The sequence below is a fragment of the Zea mays genome, chromosome 3 (assembly GCF_902167145.1).
Source record: "Zea mays cultivar B73 chromosome 3, Zm-B73-REFERENCE-NAM-5.0, whole genome shotgun sequence".
NCBI classification, from domain to species: domain Eukaryota; kingdom Viridiplantae; phylum Streptophyta; class Magnoliopsida; order Poales; family Poaceae; genus Zea; species Zea mays.
In genome coordinates this window covers 84,462,347-84,486,913 of record NC_050098.1, presented here as the reverse complement: position 1 = coordinate 84,486,913, position 24,567 = coordinate 84,462,347, and the positions used below count along the sequence as shown (strand labels likewise).

The 24,567-nt window shown below is 44.3% G+C and overlaps 1 long non-coding RNA gene across 1 annotated transcript; it reads right to left on the bottom strand.

Annotated features, from left to right (window-relative positions):
* Positions 1 to 21,130: 21,130 nt before the first annotated feature.
* On the bottom strand, positions 21,131 to 23,527 carry LOC103650242 (uncharacterized). The gene is made up of 2 exons (XR_564010.2): positions 22,532 to 23,527; positions 21,131 to 21,438 (listed from the first exon to the last, which is right to left on the bottom strand). It is a non-coding gene; the product is annotated as an uncharacterized lncRNA (long non-coding RNA).
* Between the last annotated feature and the right edge of the window lie 1,040 nt (positions 23,528 to 24,567).

The following is a 24,567-nucleotide window of genomic DNA, read 5'->3' as shown; positions in this document are numbered from 1 at the left end:
CCACTTTCATATCATACGGATGCTGGTCTGTGGACACGGATCCATGGGGATGCATGGTCTACGAGGTGAAATTGGAATAAGGATTAACGTGCGGATACATGTGTCAATCGTTTGAACGTACTAAACACATGCCAAGAAATATGGTAAATCGGCAAGCCTAGTACCTGAGTGAACCTGCCCGCAGACTTTGCCCCTCACGCGACCTAAGACGTGGTCTCCCATTCAGGTTATGGTGGGTACAAGTGCGGTCACTGCACGACGGTAGTCGGGGTCAGTGAGGCATTGTACGCTAAGGCGGTGAGCCCTAATCTGTTGCCAGGGAATTGATGGGGAAGGTTGATGTGTGTGGGGACGGAGTGCCTCGCCACGTCGTGTGTTTAGGTTTACCTTGCAAGGATAAAAACTTGATTTGAATCGTCTGCTTCTCGCAGCTAATGAGACTGCTTGATCCATTGTACTACATTGAGTAACAAGTGAAAATGTGATGATTTGGCAAAAGATATTGATTGCTAATTTTGCTTGATACCCTGAATGATTAGATAGTACACAGTTAGTCTTAAGAGTGTCACACTAAAACTTGAAAAAGCTAAAACTTGATTTTTTGACTCAGCTAGTGCTTTTTGCAACCAAACCCCTCAGCCAAACAGCTACATGTCTAGAGGTAGAGGAGTAGACTCCTCACACTGGGTAAGTCTAGCTGAGTATTAGTATACTCAGCCTTGCTTGTGGCATAATTTTACAGGTTCTCTAGAGGACATGGTTGCTAGAGTGACTTGGCCGTCCATCTCGCCACCGGGTTGGACAATCGAGTGGGACCCTACCTCGGCTGAGGAGGAGCATGAGGAGTGATGGGACAGGCTCCCCATCCCTCCATTTATCGTTAGTTTATTTCCGTTGCATTCCGAACACTGATTACTACTTTTGCTAAAACTCCGATAATGATGTAATAAATTTAATACTCCCTTTATGTATGGTTTTATGCTTTATTGTATTTGCTCTGTGCCTCACCATCGAGTGAGTACGTGGTATTTGATCTTGTTAGTGGCCCTGTCAGACTAGATCCGAGGGACCGACGTGTTATTCCCATTTAAGTGTGGTCTAGCCTCTAAGGCGAGACTTAGGCACTTAAGTCGGAATAATTCAGGCGGTTCCGCCACAGCTGGTATCGGATCTCGTACCACCATAGAGGAATCAATAAAATGTAAATACCATCCTTTTCAAAAGTAAAACTTAATAGAAACAAATGTTGGATAGATCGTTAGGACGATAAGGATAGACCTAGGACGTGAAGCCTTAGGATGATAGAAGGGGTAGCTAGGTGGCTATTTGAGTAAGCCCTACCGGCTACTATAAGGGATGGGGGTTTTCCCTAATCCCTCTAAGTTGAAATGAGGTCGCTTAGGGCGAGCATGCATGTATCCTTACTTAAACTACTTGATAATTTGGTAAGAACTTTAATACACGATAATGACAGATTAACTTCACCCAGTGCCATTGTCGTAGTCATAGAGAGGCTGAGTTTTGATCCCTTTTTATTTTATAATTCTTTTTCTTTTTACTTATGCTTAACCGTACACAGATGACTTCTCACGGATCCTCGGATGGAGGGAACGCACAGTCCCACACGGACGGACTTGCACGAGAGGGTTTCCCTCGTATCTTGTGGGAGGTACTTCAGGGAGCCGGTTATCCGACGCCTCCCCAGTACGCGGTGCAGCTATTTGAGAAGCACCGAGTGCCCCACTATAGGGTGAGGATGCCCCTAGAGCCTCACCCCTTATAGCCAGGCTGGCGTTCGTTCGACTCTGAGTCTTTCGAATACTGGGCTGAGGATACTATCGAGGCGATTGCTCTCCACGGGCTGACCACCTTCTGTCGTTTTCACCCCTTGGAGCTGTCTACTCATCCCATTGGCTTATTCCCTGCTGAAAAGGAGGATGACCCAATGTGGAAGGACCGAGTGGAGCATGCCAAGGATATATGGGCCCTTTACCCAAGGCAGATTGCGCACTTGATGGTGCGATGCATGGATGCTCTGTATCGTCTGCAGGTGAAGCGAGGAGAGGCAATGTCTCACCTGATGGCATTGTTGGAGGCTACCAAGATTACCTTGGATAACAGAGAAGAACTTGCGGTAGATCTGTCCACTGAGATGGTGGAAAAGGACCTACAGGTGGAGCAGATGTCCAACGAGATCTGGGAGCTTGAGGAACTAGTGGGAACCAGGGAGAACACCATTGAGGTTCTCGAGGATCAGCTAATCAACACTCAGCAGCAACTCGTAGAAGCTAACCAACATTTGGATATGCACCACCAGGAGAACCAGGATATGGAGGCCAACGAGGATGTCGACATCGAGGGAGGAGAGGAGCCGGAGCCTGCCTCCAGCTTGGACACTGCTGGCTCAGGGAGACCACCTTCCCCCGAGTCGAGCATTGCCTCGTTTGCTCACTAGGTCGCCGGGATAGAGTTAGAAGTTTGTGGTGATAGAACTCCTCGAAGCTAGCTTAGCTTTTGCACCCTTGGGGTACTAGGCTAGACAGAGTTGAGTCTTTTGAGTCACTGATGTAATCACAACAATCTCTTTTGAAAGTTGGATGATGAATGATGTCAGTTTTAATTTATGAAGGAAAGTCTTATGCCATGTGGAATCTTTTTATGATTTATGCAAGAAAATATATAGTGGTTTTTACCCTTGCAAATCTTTCACCACGTATGAACCTTGACATCGGAAATGTGATATTGAGAGCATTCTTGATTTTTCAGATGGTAGGAAGAGCGCGTCGTGGACAGAATGAACGCATTCCTCCGCCACCGCCTCCTACTCTGCAAGAGCTGATGGCTCAACAGAATGAGATCTTGCGATAGTTGGCTCAGCGTCAGCCGCCACCTCAGCATTATGGTGGTGGTGATCATCAGCGTCACCCGGCGGTAGCCACTTATGAGGAGTTCCTCAGTACCCAGCCACCGTTGTTCACCAGGGCGGAGGATCCACTTGATGCTGATGTATGGCTGAGGGTAGTGGAATCCAAATTCCCACTACTCAATGGAGTTTGTTCAGAGGTGACTAAGGTCAGGTTCACCACCCAGCAACTTCGCTGCCCTGCGCGGACATGGTGGGACCACTTCCTTGCTATGCAGCCAGTTGACCATAAGGTGGAATCGAGAGAGTTCAAGGCAGCTTTCAGGGGGCATCATATACCAGCCGACATTATGGACCGCAAGATAAATGAGTTTCTGGCACTCACTCAGGGGAATCGAACAGTGTTACAGTATGCTCAGGCCTTCAATGACCTGTGTCAGTATGCCGGATACCACGCAGACACAGATGAGAAGAAAAGGGACAGATTCAGGAGAGGGCTCAGCACTAAGCTCCGCGACCGTCTCAACACCGTTAGGGCCAATAGTTACAATGAATTGGTCAACATGGCCATTTCTCAGGAGGACTGCATCACAGCCCGTCAAGCAGAAAAGAAGAGGAAGACCCCTATGGCAGGATCATCAGCTCAGCCACAGCGCTTCAGGATTGTATCTAACAACTCAGAACAGAGGACCTCAGCAGCAGCAAGGACGTTGGGTGATCCGACCACAGCAGCAGCAGCAGGCACCCAACCGCTCTCAGCCCCCAGTTCAGAGGAACAATGATCAGCCACAACAGCAGCAGTACCGTCAGGCCAATGACAACAGGTGTTTCACTTGTGGTAACACCGGACATTATGCTAAGAATTGCCCCAAAAACCAGCAGAGGCAGGGACAGAATTCCAACCAAAACCAAGGCAAGAGGCAGAAGGTGCAAGTGAGGCAGGGCAGGCTGAACTTCACCACCATGGTTGATATTCGAGAGGGAGCACCCGTCTTGAATGGTATCTTTTCAGTTCTGAATTATACTGCAATTATTCTTTTTGATTCTGGTGCATCACACAGTTTTATCAGTACCAAATTTAGTGTCAAGTGCCAGTTACCTTTTCACCACACCAATGGGGGTATTACAATTTCTACACCCGGAGGCAGGGTTGCCACCTATCAGATCAATAGACACGTACCAATAAAGTTGGGTAACTTCATATTTAAAACCACTCCCCTGATCATGGGATTGGATAGTGTGGATATCATCCTGGGGACTAATTGGTTATCGCGACACCATGTGGTAATTGTTGTCGCAACCAGAGCCATAGAAATCCACTCCCCACTGGATGGCGAGATCACCTTGTACCTACCCGATCAGGGTTGTACCCGCTTCTGTGCATTCACCATGATAGAATCACCGGTTGAAAGAATCCCTATAGTCTATGACTACCCAGATGTTTTTCTTGATGAATTTCCAGGGATGCCACCCGACAGAGACATAGAGTTCGCGATTGAATTACAACCCGGAACTGCACCTATATCCAAGAGACCCTATAGGATGCCTCCAATAGAATTGGCGGAATTGAAAAAGCAACTACAAGAGTTGTTGGACAAAGGGTTCATTCTCCCAAGTACTTCACCATGGGGATGTCCAGCCTTGTTCGTAAAGAAGAAGGATGAGAGTCTGAGATTGTGTGTTGATTACTGCCCTCTCAATGCGGTGACCATCAAGAACAAGTATCCATTGCCCCGCATCGATGTATTATTTGATCAGTTGGTGGGAGCAAGAGCATTCTCCAAGATAGACCTTCGCTCTGGCTATCATCAGATTAAGATCAGGGCCAGTGATATTCCGATGACGGCTTTCTCTACTAGATATGGGCTTTATGAGTACTTGGTAATGTCTTTCGGGCTGACCAATGTCCCGGCTTATTTCATGTATTTGATGAACTCAGTGTTCATGCCAGAGCTAGACAAGTTTGTGGTGGTCTTTATTGATGACATACTGGTCTATTCAAAGAATGAAGCCGAGCATGCTAAGCATTTGCATACAGTACTTCAAAGATTACGTGATCATCAGTTGTATGCTAAATTGTCTAAATGTCATTTCTGGCTAAGAGAAATTAAATTTTTGGGTAACACAATTTCTCAAGTTGGGATATTATGATCCTGAGAAGGTACAAGAAGTGATGAATTGGAAGCCTCCCACTACAGTACGACAGATTTGGAGTTTTCTAGGATTGGCAGGGTATTACCGACGATTTATTTCGGATTTCTCCAGGATTGTCAAGCCAATGACTGAATTGTTGAAGAAAGGAGTAAAGTACGAATGGAGTCAGAAATGTGAGGATGCCTTTCATACACTAAGGCAGCATTTGACAACAGCATCTGTGCTAGCTCAGCCTGGTAACACCAAACCCTTTGAGGTTTATTGTGATGCTTCCGATACTGGATTGGATGTGTCTTGATGCAAGACAACGGAGTCATTTCTTATGCCTCCCGAGCACTCAGACCCCATGAGCAGAACTACCCCACACATGATCTGGAGTTAGCAGCTGTAGTTCATGCTCTAAAGATTTGGAGACATTACTTGATGGGAGCTCACTGTAATATTTACACTGATCATAAGAGTCTCAAATATATCTTCACCCAGGCTGATCTTAATATGAGGTAGAGAAGATGGTTAGAACTAATCAAGGACTATGATTTGGAGGTGCATTACCATCCTGGCAAAGCCAATGTTGTGGCAGATGCCTTAAGCAGGAAAGCCCAGAGCAATTGTATGAATATGGATGCAAGGATCACCACCCTATGTGATGAGTTGTGCAAGCAGAACATAGAAGTCGTTTCCTCCGGTGCTTTAAGTTATATTTCAGTGGAGCCCACCTTACATGAGCAAATAGTCATGGAACAGATTGGTGACAAGGGTGTTCAAGTTATTAAGGAAATGATCGAATAGAAGGCGAAAAGATACAAATGCTTCTGTCAGGACATCAAAAGGATTCTATGGTTTGGAGACCGATTGGTTGTTCCCAAGAACCCCGAGCTCAGAAAGAAAATATTGGATGAAGCTCACCTTACAAAATTCTCCATGCACCCCGGCAGTAACAAGATGTATCATGACCTCAGATCTTTGTACTGGTGGACCAGAATGAAGAGGGAAATTGCTAAGTATGTATCTGAATGCGACACTTGCCAGAGAGTCAAGGCTAGCCATCTGAAGGTAGCAGGCACCTTACAGCCCCTTCCCATACCATCTTGGAAATGGGAGGATATTTGCATGGATTTTATCGTGGGATTGCCAATTCCTCCCGACACCATGATTCTATTTGGGTCATCGTGGATAGGTTGACCAAGACAGCTCATTTCTTGCCAGTTCATACCACCCACAAGACAGAGAAGTATGCAGAAATCTATATTGATCAAATAGTGTGTTTGCATGGAATTCCGAAGACCATTGTGTCTGACAGGGGAGCACTGTTTGTGGCACGCTTTTGGGAGCAGCTCCAAGAATCACTTGGGACCCGTGCAATAAAGAAGCTCAGCATACCATCCACAGACAGATGGTCAGGTAGAAAGAGTGAATCAAATCCTCGAAGACATGTTGCGAGCCTGTGTGCTACACTATGGTAAAAATTGGGACAAGTGCCTTTCCTTGGCAGAATTTTCATATAACAACAGCTACCAGTCCAGTCTAAAGATGGCACCTTTCGAGGCCTTGTATGGGAGGAGGTTTAGGACACTGCTAAATTGGTCTCAAGCGGGAGAGAGGGAAATATTTGGACCAGACTTAGTACTTGAAGCAGAGGAAAAGGTCAGAGTTATTAAGAAGAACCTAGAAGCTGCTCAGGCCAGGCAAAAGAGCTATCATGACAAGAGGAGGAAGCCTCTACAGTTTGAAGTGGGAGATCATGTTTACCTTAAGGTGTCACCCACCAAATGTGTTCAGAGGTTTGGAATCAAGGGCAAGTTAGCTCCTCGCTACATTGGGCCCTATGAGAGTAAAGCGAATTATGGGCCCGTAGCATATCAATTGAAGTTGCCACCCCACATGTCAGCAGTTCATGATGTGTTCCACGTATCTCAGCTATGTAAGTGTGTCCGCTTACCCACCGAAGTACTACCTGAACCGAAAATTGAGATAGAACCAGACTTGTCTTATCAAGAGCACCCCGTCAAGGTATTGGATCAAAAGGAGAGATCAACACGGACAAAGTCGATCAGAATATATAAGGTTCAGTGGAGTCACCATTCAGTAGAAGAAGCTACGTGGGAGACTGAGGATTTTCTACGATCTCGCTTCCCCGACTTTCTGCCCAAAGGAATCGGTACGTAACCCCAAAACCCTACCCCCACCTACCCTTCGAAACTAAATATAAGAAAAACTTAGATGTTAAAGGCATTGTAAACTTGGAAAATGGTTTTAAAAGGGCTTCCTTCTGAAGTTGCAAAGAGAATGACATTTGAAGAGCAGTTAACTAGAGAAACTTGGATAGATGAAAATGCAACACCCTAGCATGCCTTTTTGGTACCCCCTCTGAAGGACCCTACAAAAAATCTTAGGACGAGATTCCTTTAAGGGGGAAGGGCTGTAACACCCCAGGTGTTACTTAGGGTTTTCACTCAAGACTACACTATTGAACCCATCATCACATGTGGTTTAGTTTGAGTAAAAGACACCAAACTTGGGGATCAAGATCCTAAGTAGGTGTAACCCATCTTTGAAGTCATGCCTTGGCCTTATCATGCACAAAAGAGAAGGGAATGACCCAAACCCTAATTCACATCCCTTATAGGCAAATGGAGCCCTAGAGGGGATTACGGCAAAAAGTCTATGTAAATCACATTGTCATGACTTGGACTAATTATAAAAGTTGTAGTACACTTAATACCCTACAAAACATAGAAAGAGTGTGACCCCAAAAAGGATTCAGAAGAACCCCAAAAAGGTCACCAAAGAGAAAGGCATAAAAGAAAATTCAGGTTTTTCTCAAGTTCAAAACCGACCCTCTTTCAAAAATCAAACATGTTCACTTTGATCCCAACCTCAAAATCTTATGGCCCAATTGACAAAATGGCGCCCAAAGACCCCTAGAACACCCTGGAAAAGTTTGAACCCAACCCTAAGCCATTTGACACGACTTGGCATGGCTTTTGTCTCGGTGTGTACAGCTCTGACAGAGCCGACTTCTCACCCCCATATCTCTCTACTCCGACTGTATCCTTGCTTGGAACTCACATCAAAAAGGTAGGATTTGGTGCAGGGAAGAGACTGTACACGGGGGTTTTGCCAAGATCTGCACGCTAAGGCGATCACATCGGCCGTTGAACCCTGTCAGAAGTAAACCCCCACGTGTTTGACGTGGGCTGACACTCGGGGCGCGCTCAGAGCACGCTCGCACGCGAAACCCCGCGCGCCCGCGGTCGGCCCGTGACCACGCCCGCGCCATGGCTATAAAGCCCACCCTAGTGCCCGGCCATCATCCCCGTTGCCTCCTCTGTACCGCGCCTAACTCTCCCGAGCTCGCCCGCATCTCCGGCGACCTCCCCGCGACCCACCAGAGCCGCCCGAGGGCAACCACCGTGGCCAATCCCTTTCTCGCCCTCCTCTGCTCGATCCAAGCCTTCGAATAGATCCCCTAGGAGGCCGTGAAGCTTGCCCGAGCTTGAACCGAGGACCCGCGCCACCGGAATAGCGCAATCATGCTCGCCGGAGTTCGGAACCCCGTCGGAGCACGTGGACCGGGTAAACCTCTACACCATTTCTCAATTCGTTGCTCGCATGGCCTCTACATCACCCCGTGGAGCTCCTCGTGCGCTTTAATTGAACCCTACCATCGTGGTTTGGTCGGAGCAGGAGCCGCCGACGACCTCCGCCGCCAGCGCTCGTGGCCAGGACAGCTCCGACCACCTCTGACGCCGACCCGCACACCGACGTGACCGTCGTAACCTCCCCGACGTCACTGACCACCCCACCAGAGCTCTACTGCCGCCGGTAAGCCTCGCCGCTGTAATCTTTGTCGTGGGTACTGTTTAAGCCAGCCAGGGAGCGCGGGTTAGATTTCGGCTAAGTCCAGGGGTTTTGTGCAATATCAGTGACTCATGCAAATAGTATACCGAGGACTGTTTTGTGAGAGAAAAAGGAGAGAAAATTCAGGGGGTTCAGCGCAAACCTGTATTTCTTTTCCCTTTCGAATTTATTCTTCTTTTAAATATTACAGAGAACTAAATAAATGCATAACTTGAAGAATAATCATCCAAAATTGTCAAACCAATTTTGCTAGACTTTGTGAAATATAAACTATTAGACAAAAATAATAAACCCCATAGTTCCTGTATTATTTTCTAGAGTTTTGAAATAAATAAGAAAACTGCCCAAAACTTAATATTAGAAGGAAAAATAAAAATATTATTAGACCAGGGTTAAGAAAAATAGTGGAGACACTAAGCTAGTAGTTACACTGTTTAAAATTAATAAACATCCCAGTATACAAGATTAAGGAGGGTTTGTTCACTAAAGCTTGTTTATGCTCAAACATAGGAAAATTTAGAAAAGGGATTAAAAATGGAAACTAGAGGGCAACCATATTTTTCCTAGCATGCCTAAGTCGTGTAGTTCACAAGAAAAATCTGTTAAACCATAGTCTAGTGGAAAGAAATTACACTCACAATTTTTCATGAAAAACAGAGAAAACTTTGAAAAGTCATAAGAAAATAATCCTAAGGAGAAAACACCCCTACCTTAGGAATGACTGTTCTTTTGCTAAGAAGAACCTAGGAAAAATGAAAGTTCTGTTGTTTGACATTTTTCAATTAGTAAGCTAGTTATAAGTGTCTTTTTAGCATTAAACTTTGGAAAATCATAACTAAATAACCACTAGGTGACCCTCTGTGATTTTTGGCACAGAAGCATGTTATTACCCATAGATACTAGCAAAAATAACCCTTAGTACAGAGCCCACACCTAGATAAGGGTTGTAGTGCAAAGTAACCCCTCTGCCCCAATTTTTGTTATTTTTGTCCAAAGAAGGTTCTATTTATTTTTGGCCTAAAATTTATAGGACAGACTACAGTGACCAGTATTAACCCACTGTAATTTTTACAGAAGTGTTATAAAACTTGAAATCATTGTTGTAGTTTAAACCCACCTTAAGAGTATAAAAAGACAATAAAAAGAGAAATTAGTAGTGGAAATTAATGTTGCCCTAACCAAAACAACAAAACCCTGGAGTACTTACTAAAACCTTCAAGAGACAATCCAAGCCTTAATCCACTATGCTTGCCTCTAAGCAAAAACCTTAAACCTAAATTGCTAAGCATCAACCACTAAGAACTTATAACAAGGAAAACCCTAAGTCATCAACTAACTCAGTTTTTCCTTCCCTATGCTTAATGGTTACTAAATTTTGCATATCATAGCATACATATATCTTATTCATTGCATTCGATAAATTGCAACCTCGCTGACGGAGAGTACATCCTCGTGCCGGAGCAAGGACTTGCTCAGGAGGTAGCCCAGGATCCAGCACCAGAGCCTGCCATCGAGGATCTGCCTGCCCCAGCTTTGGAAGGCAAGCCCCAATTTTATGCATAACCTATTCTATATGCTATTTTACTGCACTTAATGTTTGTAGGCTTGTATTATGCACTTAAGTGTAGGAGTTGTTTGGAACCTTAGTTGCATGACTCAGGATACCTTTTGAGATGGATACTAGTATGCTAGGTCGAGTAGCTGCTTTGCTAATTAGGGATCTCGGTAGAAGTTGAGTGATTTTTCTAGCACTCGCGCGAGGTCAGGAATTTGGTTGTATCCACTTTCATATCATACGGATGCTGGTCTGTGGACATGGATCCATGGCGATGCGTGGTCTACGAGGTGAAATTGGAATAAGGATTAACGTGCGGATACCTATGTCAAGCGTTTGAACGTACTAAAAACTTGCCGACAAATATGGTAAATCGGTAAGCCTAGTACCTGAGTGAACCTGCCCGCAGACTTTGCCCCTCACGCGACCTGAGATGTGGTCTCCCATTCTGGTTATGGTGGGTACAAGTGCGGTCACTGCACGACGGCAGTCAGGGTCAGTGAGGCATTGTACGCCAAGGCAGTGAGCCCTGATCTGTTGCCAGGGAATCGATGGGGAAGGTTGATGTGTGTGGGGACGGAGTGCCTCGCCACGTCGTGTGTTTAGGTTTACCTTGCAAGGATAAAAACTCGATTTGAATCGTCTGCTTCTCGCAGCTAATGAGACTGCTTGATCAATTGTACTGCATTGAGTAACAAGTGGAAATGTGATGATTTGGAAAAAGATATTGATTGCTAATTTTGCTTGATACCCTGAATGATTAGATAGTACACAATTAGTCTTAAGAGAGTCACACTAAAACTTGAAAAAGCTAAAACTTCATTTTTAGACTCAGCTAGTGCTTTTGGCAACAAACCCCTCAGCCAAACAGCTACATGTCTAGAGGTAGAGGAGTAGACTCCTCACACCGGGTAAGTCTAGCTGAGTATTAGTATACTCAGCCTTGCTTGTGGCATAATTTTACAGGTTCTCTGGAGGACATGGTTGCTGGAGTGACTTGGCCGTCCATCTTGCCACCGGGTTGGACAGTCGAGTGGGACCCTACCTCGACTGAGGAGGAGCATGAGGAGTGATGGGACAGGCTTCCCCATCCCTCCATTTATCATTAGTTTATTTCCGCTGCATTCCGAACACTGATTACTACTTTTGCTAAAACTCCGATGATGATGTAATAAATTTAATACTCCCTTTATGTATGGTTTTATGCTTTATTGTATTTGCTTTGTGCCTCACCATCGAGTGAGTACGTGGTATTTGATCCTGTTAGTGGCCTTGTCAGACTAGATCCGAGGGACTGACGTGTTATTGCCATTTAAGTGTGGTCTAGCCTCTAAGGCGGGACTTAGGCACTTAAGTCGGAATAATTCGGGCGGTTTTGCCACAATTGGTGGACAAAGATGAAGATTGAAATCGCACGCTATGTGGCAAGATGTGACACTTGTAGACGTGTCAAGGCCATACATATGAAGACTACTAGTCCATTACAATCTTTACCTGTCCCTAGATGGAAATGTGAGGATATAAGTATGGACTTTATTGTGGGATTGCCCAGGATCGCCAAAGGGTATTATTCTATTTGGGTTATCATTGATCAACTTACAAAGATCGCCCACTTCCTTCTTGTCAGGGTAAAGTTTACAGTGGCCACATATGCAGAATTATACATTGCCCATATTCTCAGTTTGCATGGTGTTCCGAAGACTATAGTGTCGAATCGTGGACCACAATTCGTGTTCAAATTTTGGGAAGAACTTCACAAGGCTTTGGATACTAAGTTGCTCCATAGTTCGGCCTATCATCCTCAAACCAGTGGGCAGACTGAGAGGGTGAATCAAATACTTGAAGATATGTTGCGAGCTTGTGCTTTGGAATTCCCATAGAAATGGGATGATTGTTTACCATTAGCGGAGTTCTCATATAATAATAGCTATCAAGAAAGCATTAAGATGGCACCCTTCGAAGCTTTATATGGGCGACGGTGTCGTACTCCGTTAAACTGGTCTGAACCTGGTGAAAGAAGTTTCTTCGGGCCTAATATGGTAAAGGAGACCGAAGAAAAAGTTCAACGAATAATTCATAATATGAAAGAAGCTCAAGCTCGTTAGAAGAGTTATGTAGACAAGCGACGACAACCCTTATACTTTCTAGTTGGAGATTATGTCTACCTGAAAGTTTCACCGATGAAGGGTGTATCACGTTTCGGGGTTAAAGGGAAGCTTGCACCCCAGTATATTGGTCATTTTCCTGTTCTTGAACAATATGGAGCAGTGGCATACCGACTCCAGTTACCTGAAACCTTGTCTGCAGTACATAATGTGTTCCACGTGTCTCAATTGAAGAAGTGTCTACGGGTTCCCGACCGAACCATTAAAGTAACGGATGTTGCCTTAGAACCAGACTTGACATATTCAAAACACCCTATTCGAGTCTTGGATCAAAAGGACAGAATTACCCGAAGGAAAACTCTCAAATTTTACGAGATACAGTGGAACCAACACAGGGAAGATGAGGCTACATGGGAAACTCAGGACTTTTTAGAAAAGAATTTCCCAAGCTTTTTAGCCTCATGTAATTTGTAAAGTTTATACAATTGTTGTAATAAAGGAATGAGCCCCATACCACCCCTGCCTTGTACCAAAAATAAGAAAATAAAGATGTGTCGTGTTTCCTTTTCCATTACTTGCCCTAGGACTTTTAATCTCGGGACGAGATTCTTTTATGGGGGGAAGGATGTAACACCCCTGGTGTTACTGTTACTAAAACTTGAGCATAACATCATAAGCAATGGCATATCATGTGTTTGTCACACCTAGAGTGCATTCACTAGGCAAAAATTTCAAACAAGTTGTATTGATATGACCTTTTGTGGATAAAACCCTAGGGTAGGGTACCTAACCCTAGATTGGGCTTAATAGAGCAAACAAGGCTTAAATAGGAGAAAACTTCAAAACTCAATTGAAATAACCATATAATGTCACCATGAATAGACATACATGGTATTCAAACCCTAGAATCCCCAAAAACCCTAAAAAGAACCCTGAAAAACCCTAGAGTAAAACCCTAGGGGGCTAAATGCAAAATTTGTGCACTTTTGGACTAAAGTGCAAAAATCATGGAAATAAGGTGTCTTTAGTCATATGGTTCACATACTTGGGGATTTGCAAATGAAACCCTAAGTTTTAGGCCTATTTGCAAAAAAACCACTTTTGTGACCATATAGCTAAGTCTGAAAGCAGTTGATCAAGGCTAACTTTGGAGCTCTGTAGATCGAGAAATTCAAAGAATTTGCCCTGGATCAATGTAACAAAGTTGTAGAGCCATTGTAGAAGAACAACTTTGCTACAGGTATTAAGTCTTGGTGCCATGAGAAATTTGGAGATAATTTGATCCAAAGATGGGCTATTAGGCGATTTTTAACTGAAACGTGGTGCACTGTTCATCGAACTTCAGAAAGAATTTGCCGGCGATAAGATTGCCACCGCGGCTGGGGGATGGGTCTGCGACCGCGGTAAAAATCTTCCGCGGTGTGGCGTCAAAACGTTGAGGTGGCGCTACGTGGTTAGTCGGCGGCCACCGGACCATCGTCGTGGCTCTGCCCACGCGGGTGAGCTCGCTAGCGCGGTTACACCGCCGTAAACCTCATCCAACTCTGGCCATCGGCCTATAAATTAAGCCCGGACCCTGCTTCTTCAACACATCACGCACCTAAGCACTTGAGCAATCAACTCAATTTCACCAGAAGAACTTACACAGTCCACAAATCCATTCCGCCCTGTTCTTCGCGCTGCCGTGAAGGACTCCTCCATGGCCAGCACTCATTGGGTTAGTACCTACCAAATTGCATCCTGTTTTAGCTTGTCTTCCACCTTCTGTTGCTCTCAGAGCCGACCAATTGAAGTTTGCCAGAGTCCCATCACCGGAACATTCCTCTGCTCCATAGAACGCCGCCGCGACGCCCTCTCTGTCGACCCACTTTTCTACTCTTGCCTAGTCTAAATTCTAGCGTGTACATAACCTCTGGTGAACCCGTGAAGCTTCCCCAAGCTTCAATTTGGTCATCCATGCTGCCGGTTGATCGGAACGCATTTATCCATCCGATCATCCGCACTGTCGCCGTGAACCAGTTGATTCAAAGCCCCGTTGGTGAAATTGAGTGAGGGGAAATGGGAGGGAGGGGTCCAATCTGGTGTCTGCCACACGGGTGACCCAGCCGTTGCGGTATCCGGCCGGCGTAGGCTCGCCGGAGTTTGACATGTGTTGTTCACTGTCGTGGACCTCGGCCTGCGAAGAATTAGAACATGGAGGGTCCTTGTAAACTGTCAGCGACTCACAGAAATAGTGCAGGGCACCTAGTTCGGGTTATTCAAAATGCCAGGGGTTTATTCGCAAAGTCTGCACGGGCGCGCTTCTGCCTGTGTTGGGCTAACTTGGGCCGGTTTCGGTCCAATATTGTTCATAGTTTTCCTTTTTCTTTTTCTGCCATAGCTAAAGAAATTCTAGAAAATTGTAGAAAAATGCTAAAAATGCAAGACCAATTTTGTTAGGCTTCTAATTTCCTATAGAATTTAATTAAAATAGTTTCATGATTTTTAGTCCAAATAGAAAATTATAGAGTATTTAAAACAGCCAAAAACCATGCTTCTGGATTTTTAGAGAATAAATAATAAATCCAAAATTCACTAAACTTTTAGCATAAACTCTAAATAATATTTAGAGGCCTTGGGTAAAGTTGGGTATGATTTGGACCATGTTTGATACTTAGAACCCAAAACCCTACCCCCTGCCCTTTGAACTTCACTATTGACTCCGAAAACCCTAAGTTCTCGAAGATCCGTGAAGGAAAGTTGTATTCAAGACCTTAGATAATAAACTTCTATTATCTTTGCATCTTCATGAGCATTACATGAGCATTCATTATTATACTTGGCTATATTTAGAAAACGAAGAGGAAGTTGAGGATGAAGAGACAAGGACTTCATCACCACCACCACCTGAAGAACATCAGGCAGGCAACTGTTTATATTTTGATATCTGCGGAACAGAGCCTGATTCACCAGTAACACAAGGCAAGCCCCGGTGCATTTGCCACCTCCTTGTTCCTTTTAAAATCTTTCTCACTTGCTTGATGCATTAGGTGATAGGAGTTGTGTGCTAAACCAATTCCTGCATTTCCTTCCTTGGATTTGAATAATTCTCCTTAAATCCCTGTTTTACAAAAGGTTTTTCTTATGCTTAGCCCTGCTCTAGCAAAACAAAATGTTTTGTTTTCACAAAAGATGATGTTGCAAAGTGCGTGGGATGTTTTTTTTCAAAAACAAAACTGGATGGTGGATCCATCATGGCCATGATGGGTTCAACATTGGAAAAGATGTACATCTGCAAGGTACCAAACTTTGGGTTTGAAATGGTTAAGCTGAGACCGGGTGGGTGACTTGCACGAGAAGAGGGTCTCGGTGTAGTGTCTCTTTCTAAGTCGATTAAGGATCGTGCCGATGTAGGCTTGCTGACCGAGGACCCTTTAACTGGTCACATGCCTCATCATGGGTAAGCTTTGCCTCGGGCAGACTAATACCAGAATAAGATAACACGCAATGGGAGTGGAGAGTTGGCGAGAGTAGCGTGTACCCTCCGTGGCAAGAGGCTGGACGGTGGTGTATCTGTGCTATCGGTTAGCGTGAACCTGATTTGGTCTTAAGAACCCCGGTGGCGAGTTGACATATGCAAGGGTTAAGTGCTACATATGTCTTGTGATTAGAGATCCTCAGCTGAGTATAATCGATTCAGATCGCCGTAACTTCGCGGATATGAAGACGTGGTCACTGCCCTATACGTAGAAACTAGGGTAAAGAGAACTCTAGATGCAGGTAATCTTACTTAACCAGACAATTAAAATTGGATTTTTAAGGATCCACTATTAGTAAGCATTTCTGCAAACAGAGTCATTGATTATTGATAAGCCTTACCTTGACTCCCTTAAAGCCAGCATATCCTTGAGAGTCTTTTAATTCGTCGGGTAAGTCTTGCGAAAGTACACTTCGTACTCAGGGCTTTGTCCCATGTTGTTTTAGGTGAACAAGCAGCAAACTTTTGTTGCTTCTGTTCAAAGGTGGTACCCAAAGAACAGAACCAAGACTAAAGCTGCGGGTAGGAAGGCCCTCCGTTAAAAAAAATTTACTGCTTTTTCGGGAGGAGTTTTTGCCTCCCATGGTTTGTAATAATAATGCTTAGCACTCATATATTATGTTCTGGTCTGTAACTATATAACTCTGTCTTACTTTTCAATAAAAGTAAGTTATTGTAACTGCTTCCACACTTTCGTATCTCCGATGTATTGTAATGTCTGCGCGACGGGTGAAACGCTCTTGGGAAAGGCAAGGAATTCAGATACCAAACTTGTCAAGTGATCAGGTGCACCTGCAAGGTTGTCTAAAGTCAGTTGGACAAGGACAACTGTAGGTGGGCCTAATGACTTGGGAGGTTCTGTCACATCAAAGCTATGCTGACCCTAGGTCGTTAGACTAGTTAGAAATTGAAAGCCTAGTTTGTTCAAAACTTGCTAATTTCGCTCTTATAAATTTATTTTATTAGTCTTACCTCTTTAAAAAAATTCAACTGAATTGACAATTTCTCTTGTAGATGGCTCGCACACTTCAAACCACCCGAGTCAATAACAACTACGCCCATCCGCCACGGCAAGTTCCTGTCTACCCAGTGGTAGTTGAGGAAATTTCAGTGGATCTCCCTCACATTCGAGTGGAGCGTGGAGTCATCTTGGAGGATAGCTCGGAGGAACTTCTGCGTATTCCTACCCCGTTGGTAGAGTCACTGGCCTTCGCAGCTAGATCATCAGCCTGGACGACTCTGGGACGATGATGAAGATGACGACGACGAGGATGACAAGGAGAATGTCAACGAAGAAGCCAACGGTGTTCAGCAGGACTACTTCATGGGGTTTAGGCCTGTCACCACACATTATGCATCAATGTTCGAGACAGGGCACTTCCCCAACCTGCTGCAAGATGTGCCGCATGCATTGGGAACCTACGTCCTATCCTTGTATGAGACAAGGCGAGTGTGCGAGCCTCCCCGAGCATGCTACTACATGACTCGCATTCACGTCAGGGTGATGGATGTAGGGGATAGGGGGTTCAGGACTCTATCAACTCATGAGTCCCTGACACCGCTATCCAACCTACGCTGCTTCGGTCAGCGATGCTGCTAGGCAGACTCTGTGGTATCTCAGCCACACCTACCGGCAGCAACTGCATGACACGAAGTACATGCATCTTCCTCTGCGTCTTAGTGGAGGGAGCCAAACCAGCATCATTCCAGGTCGAGCTAGAGAAGATAGCCTCAACACCCTAGCTGGTGTAGTGGCAGGTCTTAACACCGACATGGACAGTGCCACCCTGGATCTCTCTAGGGTGCACTTGGAGTTGGAGGATGCCCATGCCAGGATTGCAGCCCTGAAAGCTCAAATTCAAGGACTAGTTCCCCCTGAAGCCCAAGTCCCCACCATGACGTTGTCCCCTCCTCGCAAGAGGATTCGCTATGGGGAGCCTGGATCCATCACCAGGCTGCTTTAAATTTTTTTAGTTATAATTGTAAGAAGATAGCTTTCGCGCCAGACGATGAACACTCTTTTATAATTTATGCTTATAATAATAACAACCATGTGATGGTGTTGGTTGCAATTTTGAATTGGATTTTTGATTGAGTGCAATGGTCTTATGGAATGATGGCCATAACAGCATATAGAAAACAAACTTAACTTTAATAATAAGCTATTCCCCTATAGAATCTTTCTTACTCCTCACTCCTCTAAGAATTTCACTTTCAAATCAACCAGATGGTGAACGTTCGCTCAGGTCGCAGGAACAACAACAACAGGAACCAGCGTGGTCAGTAGTTACCACCACCACCGAACCCCAATATGGAGCAGTTTATCGCAGCTCAAATGTAGCTTTTGTAGGGACTCACTGCGTCTGTGCAACAGATTCAGCGAAACTAGCAGAACCAACAGAACCAGCAGCAACAATAGAATGTACCTCAGGCTAGAGACAAGCATCGGGATTTTATGAGCCATCACCCGCCTGCTTTCTCTCATGCGGTCGATCCTTTGGATGCTGATAACTGGCTAAAGGTCATTGGGAAGAAGTTAGACATCACCTAGTGTAACGACCGGGAGAAGGTCTTATATGCTTCCGGAAGACTTGAAGGCTTCGCGTCCGACTGGTGGGATGCCTTCACAGCGGCACACGCCAACGCAGATACTATAACCTGGCAGGAGTTCCAAGTGAACTTCCGTGCTCATCATATTCCCTCAGGAATTATGAAACTCAAGAAGAAGGAGTTCCTTTCCCTCACTCAAGGGAATATGACCGTTAGTGAGTATCGGGATCATTTCACCCAACTTTCTCGATAAGCACCGGAAGAAGTGGACACTGATGAGAAGCGCCAAGAGCGTTTCTTGGAAGGGTTGATTGGACCGCTAAACTATCAGCTACAAAGTCATACCTTCCCCAACTTCTAGACTCTACTTAACAAGGCAATTGTCTTTGAGAGCAAAAGAAGAGAATTATCTGATCATAAAAGGAAGTGTCAAGGATAGTGTAGCAGAAATACACTCCACAACAACTCGTAGGGTTCTCAGTTTCGCTCTGGAAATCAGGGTGGAAACAACTATCAAATGCAACGCTCTGGACAACAAGGTCAAAGAAGCAATCAAACTCAGAACCAGCAGAAAAACAACTCTCAGACCAACCAAAGGTCTGGTGGTAATTCACAGACTCGTTAAGGTGGCACTGTGAACACACAGGTCAAAATCAACAACAACGCACCAGTCCAACCCAATGGTTGTTTCAAGTGCAGCGAACTTGGCCACTATGCTAAGAACTGCCCAAGGCGCAACCAACAGACACCTTAGAAGAACAGCAGTCAAAGAAATGACCAGAACACACCCGCTCGTGGATCTGCGCAGAACAAAATGTCGCAGAACCAGAATAGTGGAAGGGTTAATCACGTGACAACGGAATCAGTTCCTTTGATGCCGACGTGTTGTATGGTATGTTTCTTTTTAACTACATACTTGCTTCAGTTTTATTTGACTCTGGAGCATCTCATTCATTTTTAAATGAGTCAATCATGAAAAAACATAACATACCATTAGTTCACCGGGAGGTGATATGAAGGTCACACACTCATGCCTCCATGTTAATCTCAAGATTCAATGAATAGATTTTCTAGTCAACCTAGTGGTCCTAGGATCCAATGGTATTGATGTGATTCTTGGATGTGACTAGTTGAAAAGTTGTGATGGAGTGATACAATGTGCCAAAGGAACAATTATGTTGACAAGTTGTGGCAGAACCTCCCAAGTTATTGGGCCCACATGCACCTGTCCTTGTCTCAAAGACCTCAGACAGCTATGCATGTGCACCATATAACTTAACAGGATCCGTCCGAGTGTCCCAAGGACCCCGGATAAACCACTTACAACCAGGATCGCAAGATTAAGTAAACACAAATCACACACCAACATTTTGCAGCGGAAAAATCTTATTACCAAATTTTACAAGTTACAACAAGTTTACATTGTATTTATCGGAGTGATTACAAAAGTGGTTCAAAGGAATAACTTTGAGATGTTATAAATTATTTGTAAGTTTGAAATATATGCTAGCTCATGTGACCATCCTCAATAAGAAGTATAGAATAATTACTTAGACTTATAAGAAGGCCGAGCCCACCGGCACTTAACACCATCAACAGCAGCACAAAACTATAACCTGAAAAACAACAGGGAATAAAACCCTGAGTATGGAATTACTCAGCAAGACTTACACGACTAAAGAAAAGACTCTCAAGGGTATGCTAGCTAGAGAGATTCAAGGTATGGCTTATCAAGAATCAAAGACTCTGTTTTGCAGAAGAGCTTACTAGTAGTAAATCCTTATGCCAAAATTTTACTTCACAAGTTTAGTATTTTTTCCTGAATCTAGATTTGCCTAATCTAGAGCATCCACTTGTCCTGGTCTAGCTTTCTTTTAGCCAATTCATATTTCACTTGTCAACTACGATGAGTGGTCAGAGGGTAGAGTCTCCATGAGCGAGGAGCAACGACGATTCGAACCGATTATACCCAGCTCGGGATCCCTAACCACACGACGTATGTAGCACTTAATCCTTGCATATGTCAACCGTTCCCACAGATCCTCCACAACGTGAACCGGTCCGCGCTACCCGGGAGCACAGTACTCCTCCATCCAGCCTCTAGCCAGGAGGGTACACGCTACTCCCACCATCTCCCACGCCCAGTGCGCGGTTGTCTTTTCACATATGGAATAGCCGGGTTCAGGCTTACCGGAGCATGTGGCTAGTTGCAAGGTCTCCACCACAACAGGCCTACATCGAATGGTCCTTAATCGACACAGACGGGCGACCACGTCCGCTCAGCGTCTGGTCTAGATGTATTCAAACCATTTTCCCATTTTTGGTACCCGACAGGGGTACTCTTTTCCAAATGATGAACCCACTCTGGCCGAAGTGGAATCATCACCATAAGTTTGCTTTGATTTTTGAAACAAAAGGCCCATAACCAATGTTCCACAATCATTCTTTTTGAAAACAAATGATTTTTCAGTTTCTAAGCAGGGCTAAGCATTATCAGTTCTTTTTATAAAACCAGGATTAAGGAGTTTCCAAGGAATGGTAATGCATCAATTGTTTATCACACAACTCCTATCACCTAATGCATCAGATAAGGTGAAAAAGCATTTAAAACACAAGGAAGGGGCAAATGCACCGGGGCTTGCCTGGAAGAAACACTAGGTTAGTGTTTGTTAGACGTCGATCACTTGACGCTCAGCCTTTGTTCCAGTACTTGCTTCGTCTGTCCATCTTTAGGTTCGTCCATTAGCATCACCTTGTGGAGTAGCTCACGCTTTACAACATCATGGGGTCAACTTAAATTTTGTCCTTCGCATCACGTGATCAATTAACGTACCTAAATGATATGCATAATGCACATGTATGAACATAAGGAAGAATAACACAAGAGATTACGATGCTATGCAAAAAAAGAAATAAAACACTTAATGGCGAGGCATTACAAACACTAACTATCGATATATTGTTACTTACGACAATCATGCTCCTCCAACATAACCAGATATAAATCAAACTAACATCACAAGATATTATGATTAACATCCATGTGTGAAAGCATTTTTTTGGTTCCTAACTTTTTATTAACTCTTCTAACATCAGGACTGGTTAAGTGCATCCGCATCCGCTATGGTTTCTAAAGACTATAGATAGACTTGGGCTAAATGAAATAATCATTCAACGTGTTCTACAATTAGTACACATCAAAGAAAACACACTAGAGACGATGACCTACTTAATAGATACTTATCTTACAATTATATAGACGTTGGTTGTTTAGTAATATGCAGGATTAACAGTGCAATTAGTGGAGAGTAGTAATAGACCATCAACTTCGTTCCTTTGATCATATAACTACACTTTGCTAATGTTGATTGAAACTAAAACTACTTATTATGCTTTAACGTATTAATTCATTAACTCAGTGAGACATGCACCAAAATCGGGAAATCTAGACTAGACATCAATCAACATACAATTAATTTACTAATAAACATTCCAAACCCATTGGAACACTAGAGCTACTATTTTACAATTAACGAGCATATACACCACATGTTTTCTGTTTAAAAATTAAAAAGGACCTAGCTCATTTATTAGGAAAACAATAGACCATATGAGTTTCACCTCTTTGACTAAAGCGTAACACTGAAACACGAATTACTTAAACTCATTATTTTGGGATGCCAAACTCGAACTATGAACAGAAGCAACTTAACTAATTATTTAAACCAGGCTTCTGAATTAACCTTTATAATATCCCAACTAATAAAACATCACACAACATATATATCTACCAATATACTTATCGCATAAACCTAAAATTCAACTTTAATCTCCACATCAAGTAATAGACAAGAGAATCATCGCAATCGATTTTTCTATTTAATCCTACCATTTATTTAGTTGACGGAAATAACGAATGAACTCACCATAATTAAACTCGACCCGAAATCTACAGAAACAGCGACGATTCCAAGTTTAGACATTTTGTCGAGCACTTGGCGGGTGTCGTATTAGACTACGCTTCTTCTCCACACATTCCGGTGATTTCTCTCCTCCTCAATCATACACAAAAAATACACCCTTAATTATCTAATAAGCTGATGGAATACGGCTACCGGGCTCAGTGTAGCGTGCAGCAGGAAACGAGTCGCTGGGGATGACGAGCACGTCACGGACGCGGCTGCAGGAGCCAAGGCGTCACTGAGGAATTGACGGCGAGGACGGTGCAAGGTGCTAGGGTCAGACAGGACGCTTAGCTGCTGAGCCCGAAGAGGAACATGGCCGAAATGAGCAACATGGTGCCCGGCAACGCCGCTGTCCAGGGAAAGCGACGACTTTGTATCAGGCGAGGCCATGGAGTTGTAAGCGAGGGCATTGGTGGAGGGGCTCATCTGCTCTATTGCAGATGATGGTGCGACTGATGTTGAGGCCGAGCATGGAGGGGTTCATGGCAAGGATGACCGGCGTGGAGGGCAGGCACCGGACATGGGCGGATTGACGACCATGGGCGAGGTTGACAGTAGCCGGCAGCGAGCTGCACGAGGAACGGCGATGGACATGCCCGGACTTGGTGCAGGCAAGCTGCGGATAGCCCTGGCACACGACACGACCACGAAGTAGGAGCAGGGCACAGGGAGGTAGGCGACGACAGCCATGTTACAACACAGGAGCCTGACTGCCAGAGCGAGGTCGACGACGCAGGGCGATGAGACGACCCAGGCGACCACGACGACAAAAGAGCACAGACTGAGCATGGAGATGGATGAGCTGAGGGAGATGGGAGGGCGCAGGGGCCAAGCTCAGCCTGGGTAGGATGCCGATGTGGGGGAAGAACAGAGACAACACTGAGCAAAAGAAATATCGCGTGGCTGAAGATAAGGCCAATGGCCATGCGCGGTGGTGTGAGTGGATGAGGATAAAGAACTGGCTACAGGAAAGCACCAGAGAAAACGTGAGGGAGAGAGATCAGCGGATGAGCGAGAGATATCAGCGGATGAGCGGTGGTTGGATATTTCTTGGAAAAAAAGAGTGCGTTAAGAAATAAGAATATCCTAGGAGGCCGACGTAATAAGCTCTTGTGATAAAAAAAAATCTTTATACAGGGAGTATTGGTGAATGAGAGCTTCAAAAAGAGACCAGATTAAATAGTAGTAAAATATGTTCCAAGTAATTTCACTAGATTAACTTACGTTGTTGAACTCTAAATAAATTTATTTGAGGCAAAATTACAAGGCCGAGTTAAGCTTCTAAATCCGCCTTAATCGATTAATTTTAAACTGGCACCAGGCTTGACACTTTATGAAATAAATAAATTTTGAACTACGCGAGCCGAACGCGGCATCGCAATCGGAATCACTTCAGAGACGATGACAGCATCGTCACAGAGGAAACAAACAAAGCACGAACAACTGGTCCTTACCGTCGATGGAATACGGCTACCGGGCTCAGTGTAGGTAGCGTGCATCGCAATCGGAATCACTTTAGAGACGATGTCAGCATCGTCACAGAGGGAGATGTAGACGGATTAAACCAGACGATATCAGATTCGATATATCAGTCGACGATTTATTTAGTCGAATTAAGACGACATTGGCTATGATATAGGAGAATACTCTTGATAAAACTGAGATTCGATAAATTTATCTGTTAACCGAACCTTAAACTTCTCTGTCTTGGATAAATTACTGGAGAAACAATCCAATTAAAAATCCTTAGACGCGATGCCACGGTTGACGAAAGGGGACTAAATTATTTTACACCCAAAAACTTTAGTCGTAGACTTCTAATAAATCTCGTTTCGGACAAAATCGGAGGACTGAACTAAGTTTCTAAATTCGTATTGCGCAATTGATGAATTTTAAATAATCATGGACTCGCTAATTTTTAAATAAACCTCGCGAAGCTGTTAGAACATGTCGGATAGACAGGGACGAAACAGATATCGAAATTTTGATAGGTGAAT